At 43.9% G+C, this 16,662-nt stretch overlaps 1 pseudogene across 1 annotated transcript; it reads left to right on the top strand.

The window, feature by feature from the left end:
* Positions 1–14,147: 14,147 nt before the first annotated feature.
* LOC110320980 lies at positions 14,148–14,648 on the top strand (annotated as a pseudogene). The gene has a single exon (XR_002380490.2). The product of XR_002380490.2 is annotated as a 60S ribosomal protein L32 pseudogene (transcript).
* Positions 14,649–16,662: the final 2,014 nt, after the last annotated feature.

Raw genomic sequence — 16,662 nt, 5'->3', positions numbered from 1 at the left:
TGTGTGTGTGTGTGTGTGTGTGTGTGTGTGTGTGTGTGTGTGTGTTTGAGGCAGCATCTCTCTATGTAGCTCTAGCTGTTCTGGAAGCTACTCTGCGGAGAAGGCTGGTCTCCAACTCACAGAGATCTCCCAGTGTCTTCCTCCCAGGTGTTGGGATTAAGGGCAGGCACCACTGTGTCCTGCCTTAAAAAAAAATAAATTAAAAATAAATGTATCTTTGGTCAGGAGATTGAGGCAGGAGGAGTGCCATGAGTTAAAGGCCAGTCCAGCCTACACAGTGAGCTTCAGACCAGCTTTAGACACAGAGAAAGGGAAAGTGTCACTCAGAGTTAACACAATCTTGTTTTGAGTAAATAGCCCCTTAAGTTCCAGATGTCTTCTTGGGTTCAAGGGGAATGAACTTGTATCCATGGTGGTGAGAGAGTGGGAAGGGGTCTGTCCCCACGGGCAGCTGCTGGACAGCTGGGGTGGACCAGAGATAAAGAGAAAAAGCCCATATTGACCTTGAACCAACCTGTCAAGTCATGTCAGAGACTCACAACACTGTCAAATGCTTTCTTTGGCAAGTAAACATGGGCCCCTGGGAACTTCTGAGAGAACATAAGCTGTCATTGAACCTGACTAAATAGCTATTCAAAAGAAGACAGAAGAAACCAGTCTTAATGATGCTCTTATTCACTGCTGAGGGACCTGAACGGGATTCTCATGAGAAGGCACCGATCTGTTTCCCTTACTATCCGGTGATGTGTGATCTGAGTACAAACTCAGATGTAGACACCACGAAGGCTCCAGTTTTATAGATCTCAGTGTAGTGGCAGAGAATCCAGCCCCACTGCCTTTGAGCAGGCAGCAGGTGACCTTGTCACCTGGGAATCGCATTCATTAGAGACCCAGCGTGAGGTGCTGTCTTAGCCCACTTCTCTCTGTGTAAAAAGATGCTCCAGAGTCCTAACTCAAGGAGAGGAAGGTTTTCCCCTGGCCTCTGGTTTTGAGGTTTCTGTCCATGATGGGTTGGGCCCATTGCTTTGGGCCTGCGGTGAGGGCAAGCTTCAGAGTCAGATGTTCATCTCACCTCAGGGTTAGGAAGAGGGAGGAGCTCTTCATTCAGCACAACATTCCTTGTGTCTTACGGACCTCCATTCAGCCTCTTATAGCCACCACCCTGGAGGCCAAGCCTTCAACCCTCGCACTTTTGGACAACATTCTAATAATCAACTGTACCGTCTGCTCTCTCCAGACCCTGTGCTTCCACCCTAAGGAAGTATCAGGCGGGAAGTACAGTCTAGTGGGAGTTATATTGACAGTAGCTATGTCTCCATTTTCTAATCCAGCAACAGGAAGCTGATGAACCAGGGATATCAGTGTCCCAGCACCAAGAAGTGGTGATCACTCTCTGCTGATTTGACTAAGGAACTGGCCATGCAGTGTCCTCGGGGTGACAACAGGGACTAGAGTCCGATGTGATTTCATGTTTAAAAATCCTGGTGGTGTTATTTTGTACCCTTTGTGTTTTACACCATACCTGGTGGCTCTAAATGTAGGTTTTAGAAACCAGAAACACCTAACTACAGAGCCTGGATGAATGGAGATGGCAGAAGCCCCCTTTCCTGGCAACACCAATTCCCCAACAAGACTTACTTCTGAACAAACGCACCTACAGTGTCCTTGGTGCTAGAGTGAATCTTTCCCCCTCTTTTCTTATTTCCTTTTTCTTTTTCCTTTCCTTTTTTTTTCTTTCTTTTTCCCCCTTTTATGGTGCCTGCTAGGGTTATTTCCCATCTTTGAAAGCCAGAGCCCTAATGAGCTCCAGGGGGACAGAAGTCTGTCAATCATAGACCACTTTTCAAGTAGATCGGTTCTTCCCCGCCAGAGAACCACAAGGCATGAAATAATTAGAAAGCCCAAAGTAACTGCTCTGTTTTACAAGAGCAAAATCCTCTCGTGGATCATTTACATAAACGTGTCACTTCCCATTACAGTTCTAATGTCGGCTGGGTGATAATCGCAGGCTCGCTGGGGGAGGGGAGGGCAAGGTAAACTGTAGCTCTCCCCCCCCCCCCCATGGAAATCCGAGGTGCGCATGTGCTGTGCCTTTCCCCGCCCCCACTTTCCTGGACTACTGAATTAATGCAAAGTATCTTTTCTTCTCCATTAAAGAAAGAAAGAGAGAAAGAAAAAAAACCTATTCGTGCTGCTATGGCAGCAGACCCTGTGCTTAAGAGAAGAAAGGGGGAAAAGCTGCATCAAGCTATTGTTAATGGAGAATTCACTTTGAGAAGCATTTCAAAGCGGAGCCGACTGGGGAAAGAATCATGTTAAATATTTGCTATGAAATATTTATAAGAGTACAAAAGCAATTGACAAAGTTGCCTGCGGGGTGTGGGGGGGGAATCAGCGTTCCTCCTCATTTCGACTTCTTACAGTGGGGGTTTTAAATGCTCTAGGGAGCACTTAAATCAGTGCAAATACATGGGTGATGGGTGCTCACGAGTGAGTGTATACACACACACACACACACACACACACACACACTCACTCGCACACATATGGTTGAATAGGTTGATGGGATTTAGGCCCATCTGCATCTGAATGCTGTTTCCCAAATACAGCAGCAATAAGAGGTCGCCGAAGACTTGTCTTGATAATTGCATTTGAAGGAGCATGGCACTGGTGCCAACAGAGCAAGACACCCCTGGACTGAGCCAGGTGCCTGGGGGATGGGGGTGAGGCTGGCAGCCATGTTGTGGGCAACGCTAGCCTCATGCCTACCTTTAGGACAGGGACGGTCCTTTTATTGTAATACCTGCACAATAGTGGCCATGCTCAATGTATGCAGTGAGAAAGCAAAAAAGAGATGACTGTTGCTTTGGGTCAGAATAAATGTCATTAGAGTATAGCATTTCCATCCATATGGCTTTTGGAATATATTTCTCCAAACCCCAGCGACCCCGTGATTTCAATATCTGTGGAACTCTTCCCTCTACTGGGAGGGGAGACGTGAAAATACTGTTTTAATGAAATGTCTCCCACAAACGCATCACAAATTTACCTCGGTTTTCGCTACATAAGCCTCGTGATCCCTTTCTGAACCATCTCTTACTCTTTTGACACTAACACTCAGCGGTGTGATGAAAGCATCAGAGAACCTAACAGGTAGTCTACAACCTACGACTGACTGATGCTTATTTTAGCCTAGAAAGTCTGCTGAAACATCTGTGGTAGGCCGGTTTTATTCATCCATAAACACGTAAGATTCGGGCTAAAAGAGCAAGCGTGCTGAACAACCACGGATGGTCACTTCCGTCGGGTTTGACTTTGCCTGTGGGCCAAGACTGCCCATTGGTGAGGCAGGAGAGGGAAGCCGTGTTGCGTGGCGGGAGTCTGAACCCCCAGCCAGGCTCTTCTTATCTAAGAGATCGCCAAGTGGGAATGCATTGTGGGCGGATTTAAATCAGCGCTTTTTCTCCATCCCCCCTCCCTCTCACACAACAAAAGTCTAAATCCCTTTTCAGGCCAGATTGCCCCATTTCCCTGCATGGGCCAGGCAGATTGGCGAGATGTTTGTCATTCAGCTTTTCTCCCGGCTAATCAGAAGACACTGGGGCGGTGGGATTTCTGCCTTTCATCCACGGAACCTGCCTCTACAAACAGCGGCGCAGAGGCCTCTGGGCCTGCTGGATAGCCAGGCTGCCTGTCATCTCTGAAGACAGATATAAAAATATTGTTAACCACGAGCCTAAGCAGAGGGTTTAACAGGGATTTGAATCTAAAATGCGATACTCCATATAGACCAACTCGATGTGGTCCAGCAGAGCCGAACCCCGGATTCTGTTCTAACAAAGTGTGCCACATAATGGAGGAGATTTTGATGGGATTTTCAACATCTCTTTTTTCGGGCCTGCTGCTGAATAGATCTAAAGTGTGAATGAATGCCAGCACTTCCTGGGCTGTCTGGATGAGAGACCTCAGCTGATCTGACTCCAGAGTCAAGGTCCCATTGACAGAAGAGTTCATCAGGATGTTGTCCTGAGCATGCAGTGCTCCGGGCTGGGCTAGGGTGGAGCAGTGATGCTTCTCTCGGGAGACACAGCCAAGGTTAGAGAGCTGCTGTGTAGTGATTCCACACATCCTGTAACAGGAACATCAGTGACCTTTTGAACTTAAAAATTCTGAAAATTACTCTTTTATAAAGGCCGTGAGCCCTGGCCATAAGAAAGCCATGTGGAAATACAGTACTAGAGAAACTGGTTAAATTCTTGGCCCCCTCCGGCTTACCAAGGGACCCTTGCTTGCCTACTCTCAACAACTCAATCTCCTCATCTCTAAAATGGGGCTTAAAATAAGATTGTCCCCTTGGAAGTACTTAAGTTTTCAGTGTAGCCTGTAGTAAGTGCTTGGTATACACACTGTCGTCTGATGTATGTGCATCGTAAGGGAAGTTTGTCTCATCCTTATGCTGGCTTATGAAGGGCTATAGCATCTGGAAAAATAATGTTCAGTATCCCCTGGAGTATTTATAAATGCAGCAACAATACCTAGGCTTACTTACTAAAGGGTCCATTTGGGAGCCAGGCATGGTCACATAGATACTCGGTTACTCAAGAAGCTGAGGCAGGAGCATTGCGAGTTCAAGGTATGCCTGGGCAACAGAGTAAGATCAATACCATACCGAGGAACTCAGTGATAATAAAATTTCTAAAAAGGATGGGGCCATAGCTCAAAAGTACAAAGCTTGCCTGGCATGCTTGATATCCAGCACCACACTTAAAAATGAACAAATAAACGAACAAATAAATACCATTAAAAATTTATACTTCAGACATAAGCAAAGTTCAGAACACAATATAAGTCTCACAAATGCTCTGAAATGCTGTGAGCAATTATCTTTTGCCAGGTTTATTTCAATATTCTTATAACAGGCAGACCATTAGAGATTCTTTTTGAGCTACTGGAGCCCAGCCAACTTCTCCTTACATCCCAGCTATGCTTAGAGAGATGGCCACTACTCTAAACTTGGTCTTTAGTTAGACACATACATACTTTTTAAAATCATATACGGCTGGAACAAAGTCTATCTGTATCTGTATACAAAAGAACTGGGCTCTATAATTCTTGGCTTTTATATAAATGTTATTATACTGAATACACATGTCTACCACTAACATTATCTATTCACAGTCATACATCTTTGTGGCAAAATACATAAATTATAACTGCAACATACATATCCATTGCATGAATTTATTCTTCAGTTCTCTTCTTGGTAAGCTTTTAGACTATTTCCAACTTTTCATACTTTAAAAAATACTACATTAAGTACACATTTGTATGTGTGCTCTGTCTATATGTAGTGTTTGTCTATGGCATATATATGTATATATACATATAACATACATCGACATACATAATCAGTAGGTCTTTAGGGATGTCCATCTATCTTTATTAGAAATTGTCAGGTTGATTTAATATGAGGGGATTCTGTCTTGGCCAAGGGAACATTTGTAGAAAAGAGACTATTCCCTGACCCGACATATTTGTGGAATTAAATACAGACTTTGGATGGACACTTAGATTCTTACCCACTTGACCCTGAGTCTTCTAGAATCTGGATGTTTTCTGGGTCAGAGGGGAAACTCTGGGCCCCCCAGCCTCAGAGCTCTGAGATAGCTTGGTTCCACTGCAGAAAGGAGGCAGTGTGAGGGTGATAATACGAAGCTGTCCTGCGTTATCCCCCACCCTCAGGTTTTCTCAACCAGACCTTGACTAGGAAGGAAGCGTCTCGTTTCTTTCCTTTCCCCATCTCAAAAACATTGCTCGGATTAGACAGGTTTCTTAGGAAAACAAAACAAAACAGAGTTTGGACACATGCCGTGAGCACGAAGTTGTGTTTAACCTCTGTTCTGGGCTCCTAAGCTGAGGCACAGCAATGATCTGTACTAGCCACTTGCTAATATCTCAGGTCTTACAACTGTTTCTCAACCCTCCTAACTAGTTAATAACTCAGATACTGTTGTTGTAGACAGAACCGAAACATCTAATGACTCCCCCCCCCCCCGGTATAAGCATCTAGATAATATGTTCTCTGCAGTCTATCATTGTCCGCAGAGTCAGGGTGGTGCAGTGGTTCCTCGGCATGCCACGTGCATGACTGTTGGAGTTGCCCCCATTTTTAGGCAGGAGAAAGGAAAAAAAAAAAAAAAGAAGAAGAAGTTCTCTTCTGTTGTGTCCTTACCTCCCCATTTTGAAGTCTCGCTCTTGTTTCTCTCACATTTTCATGGAGATAATTTCATCATGGCTGCTAGGTACAGGGGAGACAAGACCACCCAGTCTAGCAAGTCGACTACTGTGAAAATATGGGGAAAGAGATTTTGGTATGGTTATTGGTGCTTTACCTATAGATGTTCAGTTGTCCGTGAAGTCATAAATCTCCAAACATCCCACTGTTATTGTCTGTGTCTTAGCAAGACAAGTTACCTTTAAATATTTCCGTTCCTTAGTCAATAGAGGCAGAGACTCAAACTCAAACAACCGAGGCTAAAATGTGAGGTTTAAATTCCATCGATTGCTGAATGTAGTCTCCCAGAAGAATGAAAACAAAACAAAAATGGTCCTTATCCTAACTCTCTGAAGAATTAATTCTTTGACTTAGTCACTTTTCTCTAAATTCATGGCTCTCAACCTTCCTCATGCTGTGACCCTTTAATACAATTCCTCATGTTGTAGTGACCCCCCAACTATAAAATCATTTTTGTTGCCACTTCATATCTGTAATTTTGCTACTGTTCTAAATTGCAATGTAGATATCTGATATTCAGGATGCCTGATATGTGACCCCTGTAAAAATGTCATTCATCCCCAAAGAGGTGGTGACCCACAGGTTGAAAAACCACTGCTCTAAATGGATAGCTGCTACAAGATTTTACTTAACTCCTCTAGGAAGAATGGAGAAGAGGAATTTTCCATTAATGGAACACTGAAGGTGAGTCTCCGACACATTGTCTGAGTTCAGAAGGCTAGAAGCCACCGGGCTTATCATGTCCTTGGAAGTGTGGTTTTTGTGGGACAGGAAAAGCCCTCAGGATTTTCATGGTTAGAGATGGAAGTGACAAAGGAAAGGCATTAGCCTAAGTCACCTCTAAGTAGGTGCTTTGGCTTAGCACACCCAGTCGAGAATATTCCGAGATGAAGCCTTAGAAGAAAAGCTGCCTAATCCTCCAGGATAACTCTCCATTCACGCTTAGATGGAAGGTTCTGGACTGGGGGCACCATTGCCAGATGGCTCATCTCTGTGGCCCACAAAATTACACTCAAGGACTTACCTTTCCTCTGCTTTTGGTTCAGGGATTTAGTGTTATGGAGCTGTTTAACTGTTAGACATAGGAGGAAAAAAATTACACGTGACTTAAATACATTTAAATTTATTTATTTAAATGAAACCTATTAACTAATCTGCAAGCTCCAGAAGTCATGACTAACAGCTTACATACGAATGAGCAAACCCCTTGACCCCATTAGTTTTAAGGGACCACCACTCTTGGACTACAACACTGGTCTGCACCTGATCTCACTGTGAACGTTTATGCCAGATACATGGCTCACTAACCTTCTTCGTCTGTAAAATGGGAATATAAATGCTCTTGATGGGATTCTGCTAGAGCTGGCTTTCAAAAATCTCATGATGAGGATGGAGTGGATGTCCTCTTTAACCTTCCTAGGCACAAGGAACGGCTCCGTTCTACAACCCCTCTTTTCTGTTCATACACATTGAGCTTAGCACACTGTACCAGCATAGACCACTTACAAGTTTTATTGGTGACCAGGTGATATGGGAGCCCTCCAGTCCTGAGACTTATTTCCTGGCCATTGGCACAGTGCCTGGAATCTGGCAAGGTCTCAGCAGACTTTTCTTCTAGAAGTATTTGGAGCTCAGCAGAGGGGGCTGGTAATCACAGGAAGCTGGGAATACACCGTGTTATATTTTTCTGGTTGTCAGTAATCAAGCCATCTTCCACTCAGTTTCTTCTTCGGAGGAATTTTTCTTCAGTGTGCGTTGCTTGCTGAGATGCTATGATAATTAGTGAGACTCCATGGAAAGCCGCAATATGCTCTGTCCCTTTGATGTTCGGTTTTACAAGAAGATCTGTATACACAAAGCCATAAAGATTCTGTTCTCCTTCCTGCCCTTTCCTTCCCTCTGATCCAAAGGTCCAGGAGAGATTGTCTGCCTATGAAACTCCCATTTCCTAAATGCCAGTCTCTCCTGAGGTATTACCTGCAGTGCACTCATACTGGTCTGTTGGAGCCCTCTGGACTTTTCTTTCCACAAATCAATTTGTGAACCTTTAGACTGGAAGCCAGGAGAGCTGTCAGTCGATAGATGGGGAATGCAGAGGATGTTCACAGGGGCTCTCAGCCTCTGCATTCGGCTTGAGGCTTCACCAGAGAACTACCCCTGAGATTCTGTGCTCTGTGTTGGCTTTGCATAATGGCCTAGTGTCATGTAGAAACAGATGGGTGTCACATCAGAGTGTCATATGCCAGACAAAAAGAGAAGTTTTGGAGTATCTTTGGATCAAGAGGTAACCCAGAGCCGGGCATAGGAGCACACTCCTTTAATCCCAGCTCTTGGGAGGCAGAGGCAGATGTTGGTGGGTTTGAGGTGAGCCTGATCTACATAAAGAGTTCCAGGATAGCCAAAACTACATAGGAAGATTCTATCAAAAGAAGAAGTGGGGGAGGAGGAGGAAGAGGAGCAAGAGAAGGAGGAGGAGGAGGCATCCCGGTGACAAGATGAGTTGAAGATGAATTGTGGGAATAGGTAAGAAACCAAGGAGCCATCTCAGGCAAAGAATCAACATGGGGTGACACGTGAGGGATCCCGAAGATACGCTAGCTTGGGAATTTGTATTTAACTGCCCTGGGCTGCCATTTTCTTCAACTATAAAGTATGAATAGCTATGATATTAGGATTCATGTGTGGTAGTCAATACCTGCTATCCTAGCACTTGGATGGCTGAGGCAGGAGGATTGTCATGTTGGACAGCCTAGGCTATATTGTGAGTTCTAGCCTGTGCTACAGAATAAGACCTCATCTCAAAACAAAATAGAACCCCCCCCCAATAAACAATGTACATTACAGTTAATACAATAGATATACCATTATGTAAATCCTGACTGCTTTGTAAACCCCAATGGTTCATTGTTTCTTGTGCATTTCCCATTAGCTATGTAGTAAAGACATGGTGCTTGCGCTCAGGGAGGGTGAGCTGACATCGAGTTGCCAACATGATGTTCTCCTCCAGAGGATGAAGGAAGATGTGGTGGAGAATGGTACAGATGCAAGGAAAATCAAAGGGAACATATTAGGTTTTAGTTGACCAGAGATGGAGAGAAGCATGATCTTTTACTGCAGTGTGACTATACTAGGGCTGAACTTTCACAAGCTATTTAGACTCCAAAATCATACACTCAGGAATGTTATTAATTGCCACTCAGATAACTCCCAATTGGTTCATCTTCAAGTGTATTGCCAATTCTAGCCTCTTGACCCTCCAGCTGCTTCGGGCCTTTCCTTTCTTCCTTCCTTATGTAATAATCACTTTCCTTCTCAACAGCTATGGCCACTTTGCTCCTTGTCTTTAAAAAAAGAAAAATCCCTCTTTCAACATATAGCCTGGATGAGTCCAGGCTGAAAGTCAGATTTCTTTGGCATTTCAAAGGAACATTCTGCAATTGCGAGATTAGCACTGCCACAGATATGAAGTTGCCAACTTCAACATCTACTTAATGTTCTTCTCCAATGGGACAATATTTTAAAATATTACAGGATCTGTTTGTTCCTTCCTGGTCACTCCTGTTACTGCCAACTGCAGCCAAGAGCACCCTTGCTTCAGGGAAAGGCAGTAGTAATGGCCTTTCATCGACAAAGGAGTCAGTGTTGAGCTTTGGACTTCCAAAACAGGCTCTTAAAATTCATTTCAGGGAAAATGGATGTGAAAGCCAAGATTTTTGTTAGGGAGATCCAGGCTTTTTTGAGAGAAGTGAAGTTTTTTTTTTCTCTAAGATTCTAAGGGAAGAAAATTGCTAGAGTTTGGATTATAGAGATAACCATGGAAGATGTTATAGAGAGACTATGGATGGCTGGTGATGCACTGTGTTGATGGTGGTTTCCTGTGTAACCAGAGGGCAACAGGCAAAGTAAAACCAACCTGGGCGTAGGGTAGAGACCTGATGCTGTGGCAGAAGAAGGCTAGTGAAGGAAGACTGGGTGAGTGTGTTGAGACTTAAGTCAGGTGGGATCGAGGGTAAGGCAGGGAGAACGGAGATTTTCTGAGTTGTAGAAATTCTGGAACCCAACCTGGTCTCTGGAACAGAGGAGCATACCTTATGTCTGGTTCTTAGAGTGACTGTAGTCAAAGAAAAGTATTGTGCTTAGGTAGAGCAAAGCCTGCCATGTTGAGTTTTCCCTCTGCACAGGGTGGAAGATACCCAGAACCATTAAGCATTGTCACTAAGAAGGTCAAATGCAGAGGGACCCTAGAATGGGATGCAAAGGGTACTGCTCTTGAGATACTTTGTGTCTGGCTTTACACCCAGCTTGCATCTCAATCAGATCATTCAACTTTGTATCTATTAATCTGTCCTTGTTAAGGCTTTTGTTGCTGTGATAAAATACACAGAAGTACTTCATGACTTCAGAACCAATACCACTTGGGAATCACCCTTACACATAACCATGTTTGGCTGCCCCCATACAAATTACAGCCTTAGCCCCACTCTGGATCATTCCTTCTGTGTACTGCTGACCCTGAGGAAATACTTCTAGATTTCACCTCAGTGACGTTCACCCTCAGCCTTAGATAACTAATATTGTTTGAACAAAGGAAAGGCTTCACTTTAGGGGTTCTGGTCTCTCGTTAGCCACAGCTGATTTTTCAACCCCAGCTGACTAGAACTACTCAAAATATAGGACTCTCAAATTTTTCTCTAAAACTTCACAGGCCAAGTCTCCTCCATCTGCACTGCCCTCAGCATTATCTTCCAAATTTCCACAACAGATTATTAAGCTCTGCACACTCAATGGCTTTTCTAGTTCAAAGTTCCAATGATCTGCACAATTGTCCCAAAAGAACATGATTGAGTCTGTCACAGCAATACCCCACTTCTGGTACCAATTTATGTTTTCGTTGAGGTTTCTGTTGCTATGATAAAATACCATGATGATCAAAAGCAACTTGCAGAAGGAAAAGTCTTAAAACTCTCTGGTCATAATCCATCACTGACAGAATTAAGGAGATGAACTCAAGGTAAGACCTAGAAGGAGAAACTGAAGTAAAGGCTATAGGAGATCACTGTTTGCTGGCTTGCTCAGCCTGATTTCTCCTAGCACCCAGGATCATGTGTCTAGGAGTAGCATTGCTCACAGTGGCCTAGGCCCTCCACATTAATTATTAATCAATAAAGTGCCCACTAGAATTGCCTAAGATGATGTAGGCATTTTGCCAGTTAAAAGTCATTCTTCCCAAATTATTCTAGCTTCTGTCAGGTTGACTTGAAACTGACCAAGGAAGGGTCAAAAAGTCTAGACTCTTCTTCATAGTTTTATTCCAAAAGTCTGGACCATAACTGTGCCTCTGAGCATGCTTCTCAGAGTTGAACTAGCTAACTTTCCGATAACCTGCATGGAGTTACAATTTTGCAGCCTCTTCCCTACTTTCTGACTATTCAATGTCCTATCTCTGCTCTGCAAATATTTACAAGACACTTTGGACTGCAGCCTTAGTATTTTTGCTGCGATATAGTTTATATATAAAATATTAAGTTACACATTTTTCTTAGTAACCAGCATATTTGTCATTTGGTAGAGGAAACCTTAGGAATGGAAGACGCAGTATTTTGAATTCATGTGATGGGACTCAAAGGTTACCTGGGTTGAGGCTTCCGCCCTGAGATGCACTGTGTCTCACAGCTCCTCCTCAGCATCGGCGGGCTTTTTGCAGAAATCATTATAAGATAAACTCTTCTTTTGTCCATAAATCTTGCTGCCAGATATTGTCACCTCAGGACACAAACCGAACTCTTCGGTGTGGTCTCCAAACTGCCACATCTATGGAGACCACTTCGAAGAGTACTGTGCTGCCACTGTTTGTGTTGTGAGCAGCTGGACCTGTGACAGAAGCCACTGCCTGAGTTAGCTTTTAGGTTGTTGTGATTAGCCATTGACAGGTCCCACTCCATCACCAAGGGATACCAGGGCAGGAGCTGCAGCAGAGGCCACGGAGGAATGTCAATGTCTGGTTTGCTCTCTGTGGCTTGCTTCATTTGCTTCCTTATGTAACCTGGGACCACCTGCCCAGGGGTGGTGTCACTCACACTGGGCTGGGCCTTCCCATGTTAATGAAGAAAATGCTCCACAGACTTGGGTACAGGCACTCTGATGGAGGCATTTTCTCAATTGTGGCTTTTCTTCCCAGGTAACTATAGCTTGTACCAAACTGACAAAACAAAGCAAACAAGCTAGAAGTTTACCAGCACGGCCAGGAGAAGTCTCACCTCTGGAACATCAGAACCCTGTTGCTCCCTGTTTAGATACTGAGAGAACTTTCTCCTTGTTCTGGGCCACATATTACTACAGATTCCTAAGTCTTTGATAAAACAATTCCATAGGTTTCTAGGTAACCTTTTTTTTTTTTTTTTTTTTACAGAGAAGTGCTTCATATAGAATTCTGTTTGAACTCCATCTGGCTAAGGCCTCAGCAAAGCCCTTCTCTCCTTTTCTAGATACCAAACAGCAGCAGACATGGAACTCCCACCCATATCAACAACCCTAACAATGGACAAGTCTAACAAGCTGCAGGGGGTGGCACTCACAGACAGAATTTCTTCCTTCCTCCAAATGTTATGTTTCAAACTACGGATGGACTAAAGAATCGCAATATCTGGGAAAGGAGTCTGTTCCTTCCCAGCAAACACAGGGGTAAGCGGTGAAGGAAAACTAGAATAGAAAATGGAAGTTTTCATAAGAAAACCAAGAAGGATAACCATCGTGTGGATACTTCATTCCTCCTTAGAATAAGGAACAAAATACTCATGAAAGGATATAGGTACAGAGACAAAATTTAGAGCTAAGATGAAAGGATGGACTATCCAGAGACTACCCCATTCGGGAGTCCATCCCATCATCAGCCACCAAACCTAGATACTAATGCACACGCCAGCAAGATTCTGCTGAAGGGACCCTGATATAGCGGCCTCTTGTGAGGCTATGCCAGTGCCTGGCAAACACCGAAGTGGATGCTCACAGCCAGCTATTGGATGGAACACAGGGCCCCCAATGGAGGAGCTAGAGAAAGTACCCAAGGAGCTGAAGGGGGCTGCAACCCTGTAGGTGGAACAACAATATGAACTAACCAGTACCCCCTGAGCTTGTGTCTCTAGCTGCATATGTAGCAGAAGATGGCCTAATGGGCCATCACTGGGAAGAGAGGCCCCTTGGTCTTGTAAACTTTATATGACCCAGCACAAGGGAAGGCCTGGGTCAAGTAGTGGGAGTGGGTGGGTAGGGGAGCAGGGGGGGAGGTGCCGCGTATAGGGAACTTTCGGGATAGCATTTGAAATGTAAATAAAGAAAATAATAATAATAAAAAAAGAAAAGAAAAAAAAAGAAAATGGAAGTTTTCTTCTGTGGGATAAGTGTGAGAGCCTCCCCTGGACGCTTGCTGTCAAGAACCCTCCTGCAGCGCTCCCTGAGGTACCTGGTGCCTGCCTTCTGTCTCCGGATGGAATTTAGCCACTGGCTTCACCATTTACTCCCTCATAATTGGCTGTGTACTTCAGATATAAGCATCCTGTCTGTTTTCTGGATGAAGTTTGTTCTATGTGTGAATGTGCCTTCCTGTCCTTCTGCCCAACAACACAGACCAAACTTTCAAGTGTCCAGACTAGACCTGACCCCAAATGATTATCACCCTTAGTGGAACCCGGTTATTCCCAGTTTTATCCCAGAGATTAAGACAATTCTTTTGGGTTAGAGTTTTAAATTTGGTGTTTAAATAACTTGGTATTGTGGAGAAAGTCATGGAAGCGACCATACAGTTCTGAACTGTAGACTTTGAAGTAGTTAACATTATAAATATATAGGGCTTCTTCCTCGGCGCTGCCTACGAGGTGGCTGCCATCTGTTTTGCGGCATCATGGCTGCCCTCCGCCCTCTGGTGAAGCCCAAGATCGTCAAAAAGAGAACCAAGAAGTTCATCAGACACCAGTCAGACCGATATGTGAAAATTAAGCGAAACTGGCGGAAACCCAGAGACATCGACAACAGGGTGCGGAGAAGGTTCAAGGGCCAGATCCTGATGCCCAACATCGGTTACGGGAGCAACAAGAAAACCAAGCACATGCTGCCCAGAGTCTTCCGCAAGTTCCTGGTCCATCATGTCAAGGAGCTGGAGGTGCTGCTGATGTGCAACAAATCTTACTGTTCTGAGATTGCTCACAAAGTGTCCTCTAAGAACCGAAAAGCCATCGTAGAAAGAGCAGCACAGCTGGCCATCAGAGTCACCAGTCCCAACGCCAGGCTACGCGGCGAAGAAAATGAGTAGATGGCTTGTATGAGTGATTTGTGTTTAAATAAAGTCACAAAACCTGAAAAAAAATATACAAAGCTTATTTATATACACAAAGGTTTACATATACATGATGGCACATGATTAAAATTGGTTGATTCTTTCAATCTTAGAAGTTTAACATAAAACTCATACAGTTTGTAGTTATATAGTAGTTGGGAGGCTGGGGCAGGAGGATAGCAAATTTGAAACTAGCCCAGACAAACTAGTCACACCTTGTCTCAACAAACAAAATCAAATAAACAAACAAAATAAAGATAATTGTGAACACTTATGTGGATTTAAAGAACTTTTTTCTTGAACTGCTTAAGCAATAAGGCAAATAGAAATAGGAAAAGTTTAAACTCTTTGTAAATCTTTTAAAAACTTTTAAATAAATTAGATCAAATTTATATCGAGTCCTTTTACGGTATATGTTTGAATATGCATAATAAAATTATATTTTTGTCATTAATTTGAGAAATTCCTCCATTAGATGGTTTTTGGGGAGAGAGAGAGAGAGAGAGAGAGAGAGAGAGAGAGAGATTGGAAGAACAAAACAAGGCTTTGTATATCAGTCACAAGGGCTGGTTTGTTTTTGAAGTAATTTTAAGGAAGTTAAGAATCTTAAAACTGCATTTTATATGGAATTTTGTCAAATTTTCTATCACCAAGGTTCTGCTTTTAGCAAATAAAATATAATCTCTATTAACATTAATGAATCTATATGGAGAGTTTCAGATTATGTAGGAAGGAAAAAAAAAACCATAAGGTCCATGTGATTGTAACTTATTCACAGGCCTTGTTTCCAGTAGGCCAAATACAAATTCCTCATTTACCACAAACCCCAAATGTGGGAAGAAGATAGCTGAGTCAACAGGAAATAAAGGAGACAACTCTCTAATTCTCTGTGGAGAACTGAAATGCTGCTGTCCCCACATAGAAACTCAGACAAGCCTTTGCATTTAGGAGCCAGAAGCAGCCTGCTTCTGCCTTGCTTGGGCGGGGAGCACAAAGACACAATGGGGTTCACTATTAAAGGAGTTTATTTTCCACACATAGCCTGGGAAGTGCCACTGCTGCATACTGGTGCGCCCATGGCTCAGAGTACAAACACTGTCTGCTGTGTCCAGCTAAGGGGTTTAAGAGATAGGCACTCTAGTTGAATAAATAATAATCTCGCCCATCCATCAAATCAATAACATTGTGATAAAGCTGGATCCAAGGTTTCAGAAACCACTTCTAACAGTTCACTAGTGTGGTCTCCATGACTCTGGGTAGGACCGCAGAATCAGAATCATCATTCTTACAGATTCAGACACTCAACCACAGAGGTTAAATGATTCACCCAAGGTCAGAGATGCTTGATTCTCCCATTGGAAAGCTGAGCTGAGGTCTGAGATCTGCACGCACGTCTGCCTCAACCCAGAGGCCCCCCCAAGTGGCAACTTCAGGTCAAACCATGAGAGTTTGGTTCTATTGCTGTTCTGGAATGCACGTTCCTGGACCATGTTGTTCTTCTGCTTGGATCCTGCTTGCTTGCATTTCCAACGGTTACACAAGATGACGGAAGCTGTCCACTTCCCTAGCATGCCTCACTTGTATCTCATTTTGTTTCGGTGTACCTGTGTGGGGCACGCACTTGTGTGCACTGGTGTGCAGGCTCTGAGACCAAAGCAGCACTCGGGGTGTCTTCCCCGTCACTTCCTGCCTCAGCGCTTTGAGAGCCTGTCTTTCACTGAACTGGAAACTCTTTGTTTAGACTAGGCTGGGTGGATCCATCTGTCTGCGCTCTACAATGCTTGGTTACAGCATCACAGCTGTGCCTGGCCTTTTACACGGGAGCAGGGTCATCAAACTCAAGTCTGCAGGCTTTCTGAGTAAGCGCTCTTGCCCACTGAGCAATCTCACCAGCCCCTGGATAGCCTATAGTTATCATTTATAGACTTCCTTAGTTTAAAAAAAGTTTACTGTTTTATTTATGTGTCTGTGTGTGTTCGCACATGCACGCAAATACCTGAAGGCCAGAAGGTATTGATTGGGTTGCCTAGATGTTGTT

The sequence above is a fragment of the Mus pahari genome, chromosome 4 (assembly GCF_900095145.1).
Source record: "Mus pahari chromosome 4, PAHARI_EIJ_v1.1, whole genome shotgun sequence".
In the NCBI taxonomy this organism is placed as follows: Eukaryota; Metazoa; Chordata; class Mammalia; order Rodentia; family Muridae; genus Mus; species Mus pahari.
Note: the sequence above shows the minus strand (reverse complement) of the source record. Positions and strands in the feature narration are given on the sequence as shown.